A 7179-nucleotide genomic window follows, 5' to 3' on the forward strand; every position below is an offset into this window, starting at 1 on the left:
GAAGCGGCTGCTTGAGCTCTAAGACGACGCTTTCATCAGCGTTCACGTGCAGATCGATTTCGTCTAGTCTTAGTAGGAAGTGGAGAAGATTGAGGAGGAGGAATGTTCTCATCCTTATCACTTGGGTGTTTAGGTTGTGGTCTCTTAGGCTGGATAATAGAAGAAAAAGGTCTCTTCTCTCTATAAAAAGAAGGAGGAGGAACTGCTCCATATAAAGGAGGAATTTTTGGTTTAGGAAGGAGACCAAGTCCATCATGACGAGGAGGTATAGGTCTACTTTTACAAGGCTTATTAGGCATAGACATAGTCACATCCATAGGAACGGGTTGGGAATCTTCTTGAGGAAATACATTAGTTTTATCTTTCAAAGGAAGAACTTCCTTCTCAAGAATGATAGGAATATCAAGTTTAGGTGTTCTAGGTTCACTTAAAGATAGGATCATATTTGTTTTCCACTTTTGATAAGATTTGAAAAGATGATCACTTCGTGGAGGAAGAGATTGGAATTGTTTAGGCCAAAAATAATCAATAGGAACACTAGAAGTTCTTTCAACTGGTTTAAAGAGACTATGATTGACAGTAACAACTTCACCATTATGGGGAAATTTCAAACATTTATGAATAGGAGAAGCAATAGCTTTCATGGAAGATAGCCAAGGATAGCCAAGCTTCACACGAAATTGTTCGGATGAAGGAATAATAGCAAAGTTCACATCAAGGGATTTGTTATGGACCTCAATAGGTAATGTAATAGAACCAATTGCAGGAGAAGAAAATGCATCAAATAATTTCACAACCACATCTATTTTGTCATAGATCACTTGATTCAATTGCAAAGTAAAAAGAAACTCTTCAGTAATAACATTAACCATGCACGAAGGATCAATAAGCACTCCATGGCAAGGTGTATTCTTGACTTTTGCAACTATGTATAAAGGACCATCAGGTGCTCTAATGGTTTCACTAGAATCAAATGTGATGGAAGGTTCTTTAGGGTTTTCTTGCTGCTCTACAAAGTTAATCACATTCGGAGTCATAGACACAAGACCATCAGATGAGAGAGAGGAATCATTAGTCTCAATCGTATTAGAGGTATGAGAAGGTAATGGATCAGTAAAAATCTGAAGATTTGGGTTAGGAGGAGCTACAGATGTGTTGCCTTTATCATTCACTCCAAAAACAGAGATAGTATTATTATCAATCAAATCTTGAATTTTACCCTTTAAAGAAAAACATTTTTCAGTATCATGCCCAGGTTGATGATGAAATTGACAAAAAGATTTGTTATCAAAATAAGGTGAAGTAATCTTTGCAGGATCAATCTGCCTTATAGGAGGAAGAGTAAGCACATTTTGTTCCAATAACTTATTCATAATACTATGCAATGATTCATTCAAAGGAGTATACTTTCTTTCTTTCTTGAAAAACTTAGAAATAGGAGGCACACCTGATGCTGCATTCACATTGTTGTTGATGATGTTTTCATTGAATTTGATAGAATATCTGTTCGGTTTAAACTTCCCAAATGGTTGTTGACTGCTATCACCCTTATCACTCGGAGCCATAGGATGAGATTGTTCCATTTGACTCACAGTCAGTTGATAATTGTGAAGAGTTGCACACAACTGTTGGAAAGAAGTAAACTCAGAAAATAGAAGTTTGTCTCGAATATCTTTTTGTAAATTAGAAATAAAGACTCTTTGAATATCATTGTCAGGCACTGGAAAAGAAATTTGAGCATACAAATGCTTATATCTACTAATGAAATCAGTCACTTTTTCTTTAACACCTTGTTTACAATGCATTAAATCAATCAAAGTAACTTTAGGACTTATATTGTTTTGAAATTGTTGAATGAAAGCATTTGCAAGTTGTTCGAAGGAAGTAATAGAATAAGAAGGCAACGAGAAATACCATTGTAGGGCTTTGTCTCTTAATGTTCTAGTAAACAGTTTCGCAAGCAACCTTTGGTCATAAGCAAAATCAGCACATATGGTTTGAAAAGTCTTAACATGTGTTAGAGGATCTCCTTTACCATTATAAAGCTCCAAATGTGGGATTTCAACATGTTTAGGAGGGATAGCTCAAACAATGTCAAGAGAAAGTGGGCTCGCAACATCAAATGTGGGCACACTAAACTTAGATTGATTCATAGAGGCAATTTGTTGCTGTAAAGAAGAGACAGTTTGTGCAAGATTATTAATAGTCGCTTCAGTCGAAGAATTCATATTAGATGTGTTAGATTGAGATGGAGGTGTTATGTTATTGAAAGAAGGTAAAGAGTAAGGTGGCGGGACACTATGATAGTTAGTCATAGGAGAGGATTGGACAAGAGGAACACTACAAGGAGGAATGGAATGGTTGAATGAATTGCCCCCTTGCGTCATGTTCATTTGTGGAGATGTAATAGGAACACTCATTGAAGGAATGAATGAAGAAGTCGGATTAAATGAAGGAAGAGGGTTAATTGAAGAAGAAGGATTGCCCCCATGACTGGTGATCATAGGAGGAATGTCTTGTATAGAAGTAGTCATTATTTTTGATGTAAAGGTAGGTATGCTAGCAATAGAAGTTGTCAAAGGAATAGAATGATTGACTTGTGTAGGAGGTTGTGTATAACCTAAAGTTTCGGCACAACTCTTCATAGGCATCACATTCGAATCCACAATGTGTGCAATACCACACAAGATATCAATTCCATTCTTATCACTTTGAAGCATATGTTTTAGACCCTCAATTAAAGGAAAAGCTTGACTATCGGGGTATTCTTGAGACATCCATTGTCGAAAATCGTCAAATTGATTATCCAATTTCACAAGTTGTTCTACAGAAACCTCATGGAGAGCTTCTTCATCATTAGGAGGGTTAGAGGAATTACCCATGTCCTCATTAAAAAGGCTATTCAAATTAGGTTCCATCTCCTCGGTGGTTAAACCTCGGAAAGACTTAATTCTACGGCTTCGTCTAACGGGAATAGTGTAAGTAGGGCTTATTGTTGTAAAACTTATGCACTAGAAAGGGAGAGAAAATTTTGAATTTAGAGGTAGCAAATTTCAGTAAAATCAGCCAATCTTCTAGATTTAAGCTGTTAAATGCAATCACGACAGTCTCCCGAAATTTCAGAAAAAATGTCAAGGACTGTGGCGCTCGGAGTGCACACGGTCTCGGCAACTTTTTTCAAAATTTGCAGGGATGAAAGTTATGATGATTTTAGAGCTAATCTGAAAAAATTGAGTGATTTTACGATCTGTAGATAGGCCAAATTAAAGTTGCAATCTCAAAATTGAATCCTACCCAGATTGTCGAAAAATGCAAAATTTGAATTTTGAAAAAGAGAGGGAAACTGAAATTTTGAGTTTTATGATTTTAGAGGGAATACCAAAGGCAATGCAAGTTTTGAAATTTAAAAGTTGTCTCAATTTCACGTAAAATTCAATTTTGAAAGCGGAAATCAAAGTTGTTGTAATTAAGCACTTAATTTCAAAAGTCACAAATTGCAAGAATTTGAGTAAAGCACTGAAATTTCGAATGAATGCAAACACACTTTTCAGATTTAGGACAGTAAGAAACACAATTTTGACATGAATTTTAGTTTCAACAATTTTTGAATGATTAGGAGGCTTAATCCAAGCAATCACAAGACCAACTTTGACTGTAATTTTGAAAGTGTTAGAATTGATAAAATCAGCCAAAATTCTGGATTTTAGCAGAAAAATACAGTAAGATCTAGCTCCCAAAATTTCGAAAAAAATGTCGGGGACGATGGCGCTCAGAGTGCACACGGTCCTCGCAACTTTTTTCCAAATTTTCAGGGATGAAAGATATTATGATTTTGTTGCGGAATCCAAAGTTACAACTGATTTGGAGATGTTTTGATCAGTGAAATTGTCGAACAAAGGTTGAATCAAGAGGGTTTCAAAAATTAGGGTTTTGACACTTAACCACTTAATTTTCAAAAATAAAGCACAGATATGAATTGATAATTTGTAATAGAAGGGCAGATCTGAAATAAGCATTAACAATTGAATATTTCACAAGTTCAATTACTAAAAAGAAATTTTAGGGTTTTTATGCAATTATCCTCTAAAATTTGCAAAAGATCAAACACGGAAATGTAATCAAGGAATCCAATTTTCAGATCTAACCATGAATAATCAGAAAGGATGTTCATGTCGGGTTCACCAAAATGTAAAGCGGAAAATCAATCGAACCCTAGTTGCTCTCCCCTCTTCTAACTCCAAGGAGAGAGAAGGGAGGTTGCTAGGGTTGATGGTTTTCACTTGGGAGACTTTACATTCAAAAGAGGGGTTGAAACCCACAAGATCCAATCCCACACAATGCAAGATTGGATGCTAAATGTGTTTCAAGGGTTAAGACAGCAAGGCTACCCTCTTTTGTAAAGAATGTGGATATAATGATTAAGCTAGGAATGCATAGAAAGTGAGAAAGATTCGCTTATAAACTGAGATAGGGATATAGGATGAAGCTGCGGACCTGGAATTAGCAGTAAAATGTCGATACGGTGCTGTCCTGCAAATTTGAGCAAAAGTTGACGGGACGATGGCGCCCGACGTGCACACGGTCCTCTGAAAAATTCGTGAAATGAAGGGGGATCTGTTCATCTCTGCACAAGGATTCCAGATCTTCAATTTCAGCCGCGTACCTGCAACCTACACACAGAAAAGCGAAGACGATTGGGGGGTTAGGGATTAGGGGTTTGCCTTTAGGTCAAACCCCGGTTTTGGAATTAACCAAGAAATGAGAAATGTTGTAAATGTAAATGTCTGTAATGTAAAACAAGTACTAATACCTTGTTGTAAGGATGTTTGTATCCTTATGTGCGAAGGTATAGATGTTGTTGTATGTTGTATGTTGTAGTATGTGATCTCCTCTTCAATGGTTGAATCCTTGTCTTGAATGCAACACTTAGCCTTGAATGGAGACTTAGAATGATCAATTGCTTGAAGGAATGCTTGAATGCTTGAATGCTTGAATGCTTGAATGTTTGAATGTTTGAATATCGCTTTCGCCTTTTTCCCATCCATGTATCTTACCCAATGAGAGAGGAAAAATGTAGTTTATATACTTGTCAATTAGGGCTGATAGACTGATTTTCCCGACCTTAGGCCGACCAGGAAATGATAATTTCCAATTTGCAAACAAAAGGACCCGAAGCCCCATAGGAGACCGGGCCCAAAATAGGGCCAGGGACCAGGGCCATGGTCTTGGGGGACCAGGGCACTGGGCACCCTGGTCCTGAAGGACCAGGGCGCTGGGCACTCTGGTCCCACCTCCCGGGACAGCAAGGTGCAAAGGAGGTTCAGGCCAGGGTGCTTGAAAAATGCAGTTTTTGGTGTCGTGGACAAGTTTCAGGGTCTCCATTCAGGTTCCATGTTGCGTCGCCATCGTGAAGACTGAAATGCAGTCGAAATTGCAAGTGTCACAATTTTAGGATGCTACAGATACATACTCCAATTTGACTTCCTTATCACTGACTATCTCTCAAAAAATGAAACTTAATTGATATATGCTTTGTCTTAGAATGCAACACTAGATTCTTAGAAATATTGATAACACTATAATTATAACAATATATAATAGTAGACTCATTATAAACAACTCTAATATCCTTTAGCATCTGCTTCGTCCAAATAACTTGAGTATAGTTGCTAGCAGTGGCAATGTATTCATCTTTTGTAGTAGATAAATAAATATTATCTTGCTTCTTACTTGTCCAAGCAACAATCTTCTTTTCCAAAAAGAGTGCTCCACTAGTAGTGCTCTTTCGATCATCAACGTCACCTACCCAATCAACATATATATAAGAATTTAAAGTGAAATCATCATTCTTCAGATACCACAGACCATAATCAACCATTCCATTCAAATATCTGAATATCCTCTTCATAGCAGTAACATGACTTTCCTTAGGATCAGCCTAAAATCTTGCAAAAAGACATACAAAATTCATAATGTCAGGTCTAGTCTAAGTCAAATATAGAAATCCACCAATCATAGATCTATATAGGGTCTGGTTAGCCTTCAGAGATTCATCATCTATTATCATCTTGCATCCAGTCACCATAGGAGTTCCAATAGGTTTGAAATCATCTAACCCAAACTTCTTTAGCAATCCTTTCACATACTTAGATTGAGATATGAAAATGCCTTTGTCATTCTGTCTAATTTGCAATCCTAGAAAAAATTTCATCTTACCTATCATAGACATCTCAAATTATGTTTTCATATCATTAGTAAATTTCTTACTCAAATAATCTCCTCAAAAAAAAATATCATCAACAAAAACTTCAACAATCAAAATATTATCATCAATCTTGAAGTACAAATTGATGGTATGATGAAAGAATAAGTATTTGATAGATTACTAAGAGGGGGGATGAATCAGTAAATAGAAAAACTGATACAAACTTTACCAAACTCAATCTCAATCACACAAAGTAAACTTATCAATGAAATACCAATGTCATGATAAATACTCCTAAGAAAACCGGTTGACTGTTGCAACAACTTAACAATAAACAACATCAAACTAGTAAACATCTAGATGCTTTACCATATGTCAACATACTTCATTTCTCAATGCTTCTGGTTATCATGCCTAATCAGAAATAGTTAAGTAGTTAATCAAATCAACCCTAAGATCATAACCACAAAAACATTCACCACATGACACAAGTATTTTTGATGTGGAAACCCAAATAGATAACAACCACAGTGAGATGAGACTCACAAGATAATATTTGAACTCTTCTGAAGTTCGCCCTATTAGGAGCCAAGCCTATTAAAGCTTTTACGAAAGTCCTGTTAAGAATTGATCCTGTTAGGAATCACTTGGTTAAGGGATTGACTACAAATGCCTTGTTAGAAGCAAGTACCCTATAAGGAATAACCTCAGTAGAGGATTTGAAAATCCAATCTAATGGACTACCTTGTGAGAGGATTTAATAAGTAACCAAGCTTGTTAGAGCTTACCCGGTTAGGGGATTTCAATTCTACAGTAATTGTTAGAAAACAATAGGAGTTTCTTGTCTGTCTGAATAGCACTACATTTGCTTGATCACATCCTTTTAAGCTCCTATCTACCTTTACTCAAACAGCAGACTCATTCTCCAGTTTGGCAACCACACACTCAACTAATTTATGCCAACTCTTGCCAAC

Source organism: Cryptomeria japonica, chromosome 3 (assembly GCF_030272615.1).
Source record: "Cryptomeria japonica chromosome 3, Sugi_1.0, whole genome shotgun sequence".
NCBI lineage: Eukaryota > Viridiplantae > Streptophyta > Pinopsida > Cupressales > Cupressaceae > Cryptomeria > Cryptomeria japonica.